We start from the raw sequence: 13,864 nt of genomic DNA on the forward strand, positions 1-13,864 counted from the left end.
GATCTGGAAAAGACATGTGAGGCAGTCGAGTTCATCAGTGAAAGAAGGACTATGTCCTTGCATGGTTCTAGGCTAGATAATCTATGTTTTCTCTCTATGATTTTTAGGCCGAAATTTATGTGTTGGGTGAGACCCTTAGTTTCTTGGGAAAGAGGGTCGAAAGGTCTACGATATATCAAATGTAAGGGTTGAATTCCTCATGATGTTACATTGGAAACTAAAGGCTAGAAAGGATACAAAACAATGAAGTTTTTAATGATTGAGGTAACCCTAGACAGAGGTCAAATTCTATGACATTATTATACAATGCTAGTTAATTCAAGTATAGACCTATATTGATCCAAACTCTTTTGAAGGCATAATACTATTGTTTTTTGAGACAAATATTTATGGTAAAGTCTGAAGTTACATGATAAAAAAAAAAACCAATATTCCTCTATGATATATGATTCGTTTCACAAGTGGGACCTTTTATGTAAGTCTTGTGGTTATACAAATTCAAATTCCAAATTTTTGTGTTGGTGATCTAAGTTTACAAGTGAAGTGTGCCATCCAAATTATATATATATGAAGTGTGATCTGAGCTCCCTGTGATGATCAAGCTAAGACTATTATGTCTTAAAGAAGCCTTAAATTGCATCATCTCTCAGTGACATCTACATGAATATGATCCCTATGTATCAAGCTGAATTTGTATGGTATATCAAAGTTCTAGTCTCCTCCCTCGTAAACAAGTTCAAGCTCTCTCAAGAAATGGTCATTTCCAATAATTCCATGACATAGCATCCTTGGAATTGAAATTATGGCACAAAATATGCTATGTAAAAATAAGTATTTCTACTCACAAAATTGAAAGCACCAAATTTGAAGCTTGAAATCTATATCTTTAAATAGAAGTATGGTTGACAAACTATATCTATTCTCTGTGAATAATTCAAAGGTCGATATTTGAAATTCTTGAAGACCTCACTACATAATTCTTATGGACATAATTGGAAAAATGACTTGATGAGAAGTCTATGAGGTTGAAGGTTCTAAGCATATGTTCAAGCAACATCTCCATGGAAGATATCGAAACCTGAAGAAATACTCCTTTGTGACAAAAGAATTTCTTGAAGTATATTTAATGTGTATGACATCCTAGTAGCATTGCAAGCAGCCTCAAGAATTTGTGATTTGGCATAGTATTCAAGGAAGACAAGTAAAGTTTCTCAAGAGGTACGTATAAATATTGTTTTAATTTCTTAAGAATTTGGCATTGATTTATGTTAAAGTTCTCTTGCATCTAAGATGTATGCTCCTAGAAGATCTCATCTATCATATTGCTAGATATGTTATGAAGGAGTCACTTTAGATAAGAATCGACATGAAGTATGAACTACCAATCTTAGGAAAGAAATAGTTGACACATATTGTTCTATGAAAAGGTCTTTGCATAATGAGTTATGTCTTCTCACTTGAGGACAAAGACATAATTAATACGATAGGTGCTTGGACCCTTTCTGTTAGGTACCTATAATACTAGTGTAGCCCCCATATTGTTATTGTTGTGCCCCTTGTAGCCCCCGTATTGTTATTGTTGTGCCCCATAGAAGTCCACTATAGTTATTGTTGTGCCTTTACATTATTATTGTTATGTAGGCCCTGATTATATTGTGACCCTTTAGACTCATATATATACGAAGGAGGTCTTGTCATTTTTATAATCCAAGAATTATTCATTTATGTGATCTAAAATGAGATTCCCCCTTGAAGGTGCTTATTTTCAAGTCATTGATCTATCTTTTCTTCTGTTTCGTGATCCGGTTACATAACAATTGACGTTGTGATCAACACCCTCCAAAATTTTTCCTACACTTGAATTTTGGAGCCTCTTGAGGATCTTACGATCTTCTGTCCCATGGTCACTTCATTGTCAATTGATGTTGTGCTAAGTTTTTAAGCCTTCTTCCAAGTTTCTAACTATCAAAGCCACTTGCTCACACATTCCTGATCACTGATGAGTTCATAAGTGCACTTCCTTTATGCAAGCTTGAACAGGCGTAGCGTAGTCCATCAAGACAGTGCTTGCGCAATGTTTAACCTATGTCAACAGTTAGTGTGCATTCTCCATTGATAGTGTCCCTCACTTTGGTTCCAATTGTACTTCTATTTTGGTGAGTGTTATCACTCAAATATCCCCGTGGCTGTGAAATACGAAGTCCTAAGGTAGCCTTTTCAAACTAGGCTTGTAGATTGAAGGCTAGTCCCTTCAATCCACAGAGGGATCTCTCTAAAAACCTTATCGCTAAGCTTAGCAACTGGTTGTATCTTCAAACAATGGTTAGAACTTCAGTAGGGTTTTGGATTTTGAGTGTGGTGGTTCAGATGAAACAGGTAATCTAGTGGGCAATAGAGTCAATCAATCTAGTTTCAAATGTAGACACCAAGATCTTGACTGTTGATGAGCCCCAAAAATGGACAATTATTTGGGCTCATCCAACCTCCTAAGTTGACTTAATCCACCATTCTCATTAGTTTATTGCATGTTTTTTATTATATTTATGTTAATAGAGTGAATTTGGTTAGTCATTATGCCAACAAGTCTAATGGGTGCTTTGTGTAGCCTTTTTGGTCAACTTGGAGACAAAATTGAAGGTCTTAATGAGCACTTGGCAGCCAAATTCGTGGGAGAACAAGCTAGAGGATTTGTAGGAAGGTGTCCCCCTCATTTATGGGCCCTTACCTCGAATTCTCCACCATCAGCTCGGAGTTCAAAGGCCACCAAATCAATGAGCACAAGGGCAGCCAAGCAAGTCAAGTAGGACTGCTGTTAACTACAAGTCTTGGGCAGCCAAGTCCCTAACTTTTAGGAGGACTGTTGGGTCCTCAAATTGTATAAATAAGAAGGCTTGGGGCCTCATTTTGGTTAGCTAGTTGGTAGTCATTTTTGTAGCTAGTAGTTAGTCATTTTGGGGAGCTAGTAGTTAGTCATTTCATAGCTTTGTTGCAGTCATTTTGTAATTCGATTTTTATGCAATAGACTAGCTTTGCTTTCAGCTGATGTTCAAGTTCTTCTTGTGGACAGTTTTGATGTAACTCTTCATTTCTTGATCAATAAAGATGAATCCAGCTTTGCACCAGCTCTAAATCTCTCTTAGGAGGCTACAGCTCTTGGGGTTGGGCCCATCTCAAGCGCCCAATACCTCCTTTGATTATCTTTATGTGTCTTTGCTGCATTCTTAGAATAAAATTTGCTATTTAGATCTAAATCTTGTTTTGTTATTTAGTTTGTTTTTTTTGATGAGTAAAATATATTTTCATGCTCAGATTTATTTGATAGGTTGTTAACAGAAAAAGCTTCAAGAAAAGGGCCAACAAACATCTGTGGTTTCACCTCTCCCTTAGTGGGATCAGGAGCTGTGACTAGGATGACTTTGCTGCCCACAAAAACACTGACTTTGCTTTACCATGCAATCATTAGTATTTGGTTTTCATTTGCAGAAGTTGGTTACATGTTCAGAGCTTTGAATGCTTCATTTCATAGTTAATATACATGGTCTCCTTGCAAATAAAGTTGCTGTCCATTCTTATTACTGTTCGCTAGATCATATTAGGGTAGCATAACTAGATCTTTGTTTTTTTTGCATGTCCTTGTTTGTTCAGTTTGGAAAACCACTTGCAGAGTACCTATTACCCTTCCTTACCTGCACATACTCCATCCAACCTACCTGCTCCATCCTCTGCTTAGAACCCTTGCTTCACGTTTGCCATTCGCTCCTAAAACCATAATTTTTGTGCAACATTGCTTCACTCTCCCTTGAACAAATCCAATTGCTCCTTAGCCTCATCCACCGAGCCTTAGACCTCTTCACATCCCTATTTCACCTCCATACTCATTCCTCCATCTTTTTCCCTCCATCCATGCTCCAAAATCCCATTTCGAACCATCCTGTAGAAGAATTACAGAACATCCTGTAGAAGACTTACAGAACTTCCTGTAGAAACCCCTGCAGACTTCCTGTAGAAGTTCATAAACACGGTTGCATGGCCTCTAGACTTTGTGAAACTCTCAGAAAGAATGCTAGGGATCCCTTAGACCCTCTCTGTACCATCCCAACCTTTCCCAAATCATTTCATCCCTTGATCCATCCCTGCACAGTGGAAAACTAGTTAGAAGCACATGCATGATAATTCCAACAACCTAATCAAAAATACAAAAAGATGTTCTCTTCAGATAGTGATAACTTAGACACATTCATTTTACCTTCCTAGAAGTAATGGCATCTCTTCTCATAGTTTGCATTCTCATTTTTGCATCAGTAGGACTAGTTGGTAGAATTAGGGTTTGTTAGGATTTGCTAGGGTTTGCGTTTCTTTTTGGCTTTCAGTTTCTTTCCGCAAGTAGATTAGCTTCCTTTGAGTTAGCTTTCGTCCATCAGTTAAAAAGCTTCTTCTAAGAGCTCATAGAAGTTGGCTTGAGCCCCTAGCGGACTTGTGCCAGCTGACCAAGTGACAGCTGCGGCAAGAGCTAGTACTTGTGCATACAGCACCGTCGCTTCCAAGTTTGTTACGAACTACCGGGTTGATAAAATTAAAGAAGGGAGCTCCAGGAGTTGTAGCATTATTGCTACAATACTGGAGCCCACCATCTTTTTGGCGCTGTTGCCGAGGAAGCGGCAGAGTATTGGTGATTGTTGCTATTCTTCTATTTTCCACTACAACCTTCTGCTAAGTAGTTTATTTCATTTCCATTATGCAATTTCATTTATGCAAAAGTAGATTAGCATTTCTTGCTTTCATAGATTAGCATTTCAATTCCGCAATTTCATTTCTGCAAGCGTAGATTAGCATTTCAATTCTGCAAGCGTAGATTAGCATTTCTTTTCTGCAAGCGTAGATTAGCATTTCAATTCCGCAAGTGTAGACTAGCATTTCATTCCTGCAATTTCATTTGAGCAAAATAGATTAGTCCTTTCCTGCTTTCATTTCAATTCCGCATTTTCATTTTCGCAAGATAGTTAGTTGCAGTTTAATCTATTTCAGTTTTGCAAGTAGAAGTAGAAAAAAGAAAAAAAACAACCAAAAAGATTTCATTTCATGCTTTGCAGGAGTAGAGATAAGTTAGAAAAATGATTGCACAACACCCCCACTACTTCACACAGCCAACGTTCTTCTTCGATGGCTGTGATGAAAGAACCCCTGGGTGGACATCAAGGCATATTTAAAGAACCTCTAAGGGAGAAGAAGAAGAAAACATTCCTCTGGAGAAAATGGCTACAAGCAGAAATGTTAGGAGCAGTCCCTTATCCAAAGATGAATTTGCAAATCAGATCGAAGATTTCAAGAGTGACATGAGGCAGTTTCTTGCCATGCAACTGGATACCTTGCGGACCCAAAAGAAGCAAGAAGAAGCCAAGAGGGCTTTGGTCATTTTTTGTCCTAGGTGCCTTAAAAAGCATCCTAGGAATGAATGTCCAATGCACTCCCTAGAAGTGTGTGTTGTATGTGAAGAATACCATCCTACAGATCAGTGCCCTTCCTTGCCCAGAATCAAAGCTGCATATCAAAGAGCCAAGGGAGCCACTGAATCACTCTATTATATGAACCAAAGGAGGCCACATGGACCTAGCTCTTACCAGCAGGAGCTGCAAGGGATACCCGAGACCTATTATGACCCTTATCAAGCCACTTTCATGCCTTCTTGGGATCCCCCTGCTCATCCTTCCTGGTCTACACCTCCTCCTTGGTCATATTCTCCTTGTTCCTTCACAGATCCATATTATGCCCAACCAGTTGCTCATTCATTTCACTCTTATGCTCAGCCACAGCCTCAGTGGAATGCACCTTATCAGGAGTGGAGGCCCCAGTACAACTCTCATCCCGCTCATTTTCCTCCACCACCTGCTCATCCACACCCATCGCCTCCTCCTCCACCAAGGCAACCCCAAATGCCTACCCAATCACAATGCCATCCATCTCCATCTCAATTTCACACCTCCACTCAGCTACCCGTACCATTTCCAAAGCCATGCAATGGAGTAGCTCAACCCCATTGCAAATCTGAGGCACAACATATCCAAACAACTCCTCTTGAGCCCAATGATCTTCACCAGAGCTCAGGAAGAGTGTTGCAAAGCAGAGATTATATTGACAACATTGAAGGACCAAAAGAAAAAGAAGATTCCAAAGAGGAGATCAAAGAACCATGGGCTGCACTTGATGAAGAGAAGAGATCAGAATCAGAGATAGAGAGAGTTCCTTCATGGTTACCATCAAATCTTCCATGTATTCAAGGGAAAGATCAACAAAAAGAGGAAGATCAGAAGGTCATGATAGAAGGTGACATGAAGAATGATCCAGATCAGCAAAAAGACCAAGGATATCAAAGCTATATTGATACATGGTTCCAAACAGTCACTAAGTTGCAGCAGTACTCTCTTCCTCAGCTATGTTTGATCCATTCAAAGTCAGATCATTTTGTCTCTGAAATCTGGATCATTGTCAAAGCATGTATTTCGAGCCTTCACATCATCTTGTCTCTAATCTTGATGTGCACATGGCTCCATTGGAAGTATTCTTATACTTGAGAATGAGTTTTTTCTTCAAGTAGGGTAGGGTAGAAAAAAAAAGAAAAAGAAAAAAGAGAAAAAAAAAAAAGAAAAAAATGAAAAAAAGAGGAAAATAGAAATCTAAGGTGAAAACCTCCTCGGAGGCGCCTTAGATTGGCTCATTGATTGAAAACCTCCATGAGGTGGTCAATGGGTTGGAAAAAAAGGAAAAAAGAGAATAAGATCTCTGGGTGAAAACCTCCCTTGGAGGCGCCCAGGGCAGGCAATTAGGGTGAAAACCTCCATGAGGCGCCCTAGTTGTTTTTCAAAAAAAAAGAGAAAAAGAAAAAGAAAAATAAAGCTAATCTCCATTGAATAATTTCATGTTGCAGTAGTGACATTGCAGGTTGCGAGAAGGACGTTTCATGACAGGAGGAGCACTCGAATCAAGGTCAAAGGAATTTTTTGTGCCTTCTACAGGAAGCTCTGTATTTCTACAGGAAACATCCTGTAGAACCTTTGGACGAGCCAAATCCAATTTAAAAAGTGAATCTAATGGTGGGAATCTGTTGATCAGGCCTACAAGCACTTGTGTGTCCATCCCTTGCCTCTCTCCATCATTTTTTTCACCTCATTGTGCTTCTACAGGAACTTCTTGTAGAAATTGTGGGAAACTAGACATGTATTCCAAAAAGTGGTTTGGCGAACATTGTAGCTTCCTCAAGGGTTCAGAAGCCCTCATGCAATCTTCCAACTCCTCCTCCATCATCTCCATACCTGCATCACAGCCAAAATTCATTTTGTCATACCATGCAAACACATGCAAAGTGCCTTGAAGCAAAAATCCATAGAGCAAAATTTGTTTTTGCCATAACTTGAAAACCATGCATCCATTTGACAAACCGTTTTATGGGGAATTGTACAAGGTTGATGAAAACATGCCTGAGCAGTTTCATGCAATTCTGGTGCACGGTTTCCAAGAAATCAGCCTCCATCACCATCTGCCATTTTTGCATTTTCTCCATATCCGTGCATCCGTTTTAAAACCTGTTTCATGGGGAGATGCACATGGGTGATAGTAGCCTACCCAAGCAGTTTTAGCCGATTCCAATGCACGGTTTCCGAGAAATCGAGCTCTGAAATCTTCAGCCATTTTCCATTTTTCTCGAAATCCGTGCATCCATTGATCACGAATTTGCTATGGGAGATGCATAATGATGGTAGGAACATGCTCACCGAGTTTCAGATCAAACCGATCTACCATTTGGGAGGAATGGCAAAAAGAAGTTCTGGTTTTGAGACCATGCAGCAGCAGCAGCTTGAACGGGCAGAGTTGAACGTGGAAACGATTGCATGCAGCTCAGATCCGGCCAGAGGACACCTGCACAAGGAAAAGCATTCAAGGATTAGCAGCCAAGCCACATGCAATCAGAAAAACTAAGCATGCAGCAGCAGAATCAAAGCAGGCAGCAGCAAAAAGCTCACGGCAGCCATTTGACTTCAGGTACGTGACTAACCTCGTTCCTCTATTCGCATGAATGTAATTCATAAACAGCATAAGCAATGAGATGGTTGGATTTAGAAAAATCGGTGGCCAGCTAACTGGCCACCCTCATCTAGTTCAACAACGCTTGGTGGGTGGATGAGACACGTGCGCTCAGCCATCTCAGGAAGGAAATTGAAAACGGGTAGTGATGGACAGTTAAACTTCAGCGTGCTTGATGGATGAGATTAACAGCAAAGAAAAAATAGTTAAACACTGCAGTGGAGACAACAGTTGCATGGGCCAGCACACGTCTTGGCCACCTCACTCAACCAAAAATCACGCAGAAGTCTGAGCGCTCAGCTGAAATTCAAAGACGGTTGTTCAACTTGCACTTGCAAAGCATGTTCTTTTCACCCAAGCTGGCTACGTTGTTGCATCAAGGAAGCAATGTTCGGGTTTTCTTGTCGGGTTCCCTTTCTCACATTGTCTAGCACACAGCTGAAGGAAGTTTGCAGGGCCCTGAAAGTGGATCTGACCAAGAAATTGATCAATCACAGGTTAAGTGAAGGCTCATTACAAATGGGGACGGTATGAATGTCATGTATGCATTCTCTAATGAACAGTCATGTTATTCGCCAATGATGGTCTGTGTTCTTTTTTTATAATCGTTCAGCAGATGCAATTTTTAACATTGTTGTCAAAGCTGATGAGTCAATCGAGTCTCCTGTTGAATCTGGAGCACCAACAACAGAATACATGATCAGCCCGTGGTCTTATCAGAACCACCAAAAGTTATTCCTATGCAAGAGATTCGCTGTCTTGGTCCAGGTCAAACAATAGAGGCAGAGTTGTATGTTTCTTTTCATCATCAGTTAGTGCCTCTCAAGTTGGGTGTCTGTTGGATAAGCCAACAAGAGGGAAAAAGAAGATTGTTTCGTTGCAGGAAGATGTTGCAGGTCTGAATATGCAACTTAACCAAGCATTGCAGAGCAAGTAGATGGATCTTTGACATTATCAACTGAACAAAAAGTTGATGGTGAAAGTTCCAGAGAAGAGGAAAAAGCAGTTTCATATTTGAATGATGCAGTGTCTGAGTCCAATCCATCTGGTGAAACTATCAGTGTACCTGTGAATGTAAGCCTTCAGCAAGCCACTAAAACAGAACAAGTTGAGGCAATACTGCAGGCAAAATCAGAGAAAATTGTTTCTACAGGAAGTCGTCTATAGGAAAGCAGAAACAGGCTTCTACAGGAAGCCCGAAAATAGAGAAAGGGTCTTCTACAGGAAGCCCGAAACTGACAAAAGGGCTTCCACATGAGTACAACCTATTGAGGTAGCAGCTAATGACATGAACAAGCATATGGGTGCAAGAGGTACCCCATCTTCTTCAGTTCCTAAAAAGGACAAGATGCCAGTGAAACTGGATACACAAGTTGCTTATCATCCTTTGCTCTCTAAAGATCTACATCTACATGACCAGAATGTGAATCCTTCCAAGCAAAGTGAATATGAAGCTAGAGGAAGATGCTCATTCCACTTTTTCCTCAACTGCAAGTGCAAAATCAATCAGAGATTCTAAGGGCAAGTCTGGCAGTGCTCCTTCCGGAGTTGGTTTTAGCTTTAGATGTAATGAGAGAGCTGGCCTCATTTGGCTAGGTCGCAGTCAAAGGGAGAAACAACAAAGGTGTAGGAGCAGATTTGGAGCCATACACAGGAGACTTGCAGCAATGTTTGGGATAGTACTAGATTGTCATCTCAAGATAAAATACATAGAACCAGTGGTCAAGAGAGGGTATGTTTGGTCACTTTCTTGTTGGCAGTGTTTACTAAGTGGATGAAGTTTTGATGCAGCAAGTGGGAGCCATGTGTTGAGGTTGAATTGGGCAGTTAGAGACCTCAACTAGGAGCAGATCTTGCAGTGATTGGATTGGGTGCCATCGGACCAGTGGAGGGCAGTGTGTTGGCAGGCCAAAGCATCCCTTGACAAGTTGTCCTGAAGGAAGTGTGATAGTTGAAAGTTGGGTGAAGTGGATGAGCCTAATGTGCAGTCCACTGATGGACTAGTGGACTGCTAGATTGGCAGATTGGAGCAATTGTTGTTCATTAATATCACACGGCCCAGGAATTCTTCCTTGAGTCAAAGGGGAAACCATCAACAGCATTCCCTTTTCTAACCAAAGCATAAGGAAAGGAAGAACTCTCACCATGCCAAGGGAATTCACAATTCATCATTATCCATGGTTATCATTTTAGGTTGTTGTGTGCACGTAGACATGGAGTTGATTCACCTCCATAAAAGAAGTTAAGCATTTCCTATTTTCTTCTACAGTCATTAAGTGAATGTGCCACAAAAATAAATGAAGAATTTTGGCCAAAGATATCAGTCCTTCTAACAGTGAGGAAGAAGAGCAGAAAGGGGGAGAAGATGAAGGCTGCCACAGCCAAGCTGAAAGGAAAATCGCCCACAGCCAAGCAGGATACAGTGGTGCTGTCTGTTTCTACAGGAAGACAGAGGATTGTTTCTACAGGAAGCCAGCGAACAGTTTCTACAGGAAAGTTTGAAAAGAGGGAAGCCAAAGGAGAAATCAGCCGAGATGTTAGCCAAGGAAGCCACCAGGGCCATCAAAGACGAGGGGAGAGATTTGGTTGCTCAGAGGATGAGCAACACTTTCAGTAGGGGGGTGATGATGAGCCCCAAAAATGGACAATTATTTGGGCTCATCCAACCTCCTAAGTTGACTTAATCCACCATTCTCATTAGTTTATTGCATGTTTTTTATTATATTTATGTTAATAGAGTGAATTTGGTTAGTCATTATGCCAACAAGTCTAATGGGTGCTTTGTGTAGCCTTTTTGGTCAACTTGGAGACAAAATTGAAGGTCTTAATGAGCACTTGGCAGCCAAATTCGTGGGAGAACAAGCTAGAGGATTTGTAGGAAGGTGTCCCCCTCATTTATGGGCCCTTACCTCGAATTCTCCACCATCAGCTCGGAGTTCAAAGGCCACCAAATCAATGAGCACAAGGGCAGCCAAGCAAGTCAAGTAGGACTGCTGTTAACTACAAGTCTTGGGCAGCCAAGTCCCTAACTTTTAGGAGGACTGTTGGGTCCTCAAATTGTATAAATAAGAAGGCTTGGGGCCTCATTTTGGTTAGCTAGTTGGTAGTCATTTTTGTAGCTAGTAGTTAGTCATTTTGGGGAGCTAGTAGTTAGTCATTTCATAGCTTTGTTGCAGTCATTTTGTAATTCGATTTTTATGCAATAGACTAGCTTTGCTTTCAGCTGATGTTCAAGTTCTTCTTGTGGACAGTTTTGATGTAACTCTTCATTTCTTGATCAATAAAGATGAATCCAGCTTTTCACCAGCTCTAAATCTCTCTTAGGAGGCTACAGCTCTTGGGGTTGGGCCCATCTCAAGCGCCCAATACCTCCTTTGATTATCTTTATGTGTCTTTGTTGCATTCTTAGAATAAAATTTGCTATTTAGATCTAAATCTTGTTTTGTTATTTAGTTTGTTTTTTTTGATGAGTAAAATATATTTTCATGCTCAGATTTATTTGATAGGTTGTTAACAGAAAAAGATTCAAGAAAAGGGCCAACAAACATCTGTGGTTTCACCTCTCCCTTAGTGGGATCAGGAGCTGTGACTAGGATGACTTTGCTGCCCACAAAAACACTGACTTTGCTTTACCATGCAATCATTAGTGTTTGGTTTTCATTTGCAGAAGTTGGTTACATGTTCAGAGCTTTGAATGCTTCATTTCATAGTTAATATACATGGTCTCCTTGCAAATAAAGTTGTTGTCCATTCTTATTACTGTTCGCTAGATCATATTAGGGTAGCATAACTAGATCTTTGTTTTTTTTGCATGTCCTTGTTTGTTCAGTTTGGAAAACAACTTGCAGAGTACCTATTACCCTTCCTTACCTGCACATACTCCATCCAACCTACCTGCTCCATCCTCTACTTAGAACCCTTGCTTCACGTTTGCCATTCGCTCCCAAAACCATAATTTTTGTGCAACATTGCTTCACTCTCCCTTGAACAAATCCAATCGCTCCTTAGCCTCATCCACCGAGCCTTAGACCTCTTCACATCCCTATTTCACCTCCATACTCATTCCTCCATCTTTTTCCCTCCATCCATGCTCCAAAATCCCATTTCGAACCATCCTGTAGAAGAATTACAGAACATCCTGTAGAAGACTTACAGAACTTCCTGTAGAAACCCCTGCAGACTTCCTGTAGAAGTTCATAAACACGGTTGCATGGCCTCTAGACTTTGTGAAACTCTCAGAAAGAATGCTAGGGATCCCTTAGACCCTCTCTGTACCATCCCAACCTTTCCCAAATCATTTCATCCCTTGATCCATCCCTGCACAGTGGAAAACTAGTTAGAAGCACATGCATGATAATTCCAACAACCTAATCAAAAATACAAAAAGATGTTTTCTTCAGATAGTGATAACTTAGACACATTCATTTTACCTTCCTAGAAGTAATGGCATCTCTTCTCATAGTTTGCATTCTCATTTTTGCATCAGTAGGACTAGTTGGTAGAATTAGGGTTTGTTAGGATTTGCTAGGGTTTGCGTTTCTTTTTGGCTTTCAGTTTCTTTCCGCAAGTAGATTAGCTTCCTTTGAGTTAGCTTTCGTCCATCAGTTAAAAAGCTTCTTCTAAGAGCTCATAGAAGTTGGCTTGAGCCCCTAGCGGACTTGTGCCAGCTGACCAAGTGACAGCTACGGCAAGAGCTAGTACTTGTGCATACAGCACCGTCGCTTCCAAGTTTGTTACGAACTACCGGGTTGATAAAATTAAAGAAGGGAGCTCCAGGAGTTGTAGCATTATTGCTACAATACTGGAGCCCACCAACTGTATGAATCAAGAGGGACAGAGGTAAGGTAGATGGAAAATTGTAGACATGTCAAAAATCATTTGAATGGTAGTAGAAAAAGAAAAAAAATCACTATAGCAGGGCATGAAACATGAATCGTGCAAGCTTTAGGAGAAATAGTATATATGCTTAAATTATCTGAACCAGATCATTAATTATTGAATTTTGTCACATAATCTCATTTGAATACATAAATCCATAAATCCTAGTACCATAACTGTAAAATATTGACAATATATGAGAGTTTAATTTACAAAACCTAATTAAAATCCTATCCTTATGGCTATTTAGATCTTTATTTTTCATTTAAACATTGGTCAAAGCATTTAAAAATTGTTGTATGCATCCTCTGTTGTTCTTCTAGTAAAATGATGAGTCATAGTTGAAGTGTAGGACTGAAATTGTTCACACCCTTGTAGGTTTTGTATATGGAACTGCAATTCTTATACCTCCTTTGTAGCAAAACTGAAACATGAACCTTTGAAATCGATTGAAACTGTGCAATTGTACTGTGTAACTGTTTACACTCTTTACGACCCTTCTTTCTTGTGTTGACTCGTATTTTCTGGTCTCTTTTAGCTACAAAACCTTTATGATGTATTACCATAACATATCAAAAATAAAATAACTGTCAAAAAGATAAAATGGAGCATGCCAAAATGCTAAGGTAAAATTAGGGTTTTTTCAACAAAATTAGGGTTTCATATATTACTTTGTCAATGAGGTAACTTGATCATTCTTCCATGACTTTTGCATCCTGAGCAAGGAGGTTTAATTTGTCTTGGCTTCTTGTCATCCTTCTATTACCCTTATGTATAGTTCTTCTGTATTCTAGATTTCCTTTCCCTTTCCTACATGCATACTTTGTTTTCCCATGTCTTATAGCCTCTTTCTTGCCCTTTGAAATCTTCACATTCTCCTCTTCATCAATTATCACTAGTTCCTTTAGCG

Source organism: Pinus tabuliformis, chromosome 7, assembly GCF_031772625.1.
Source record: "Pinus tabuliformis cultivar Carrire ecotype Pingquan chromosome 7, CPIR1, whole genome shotgun sequence".
NCBI classification, from domain to species: domain Eukaryota; kingdom Viridiplantae; phylum Streptophyta; class Pinopsida; order Pinales; family Pinaceae; genus Pinus; species Pinus tabuliformis.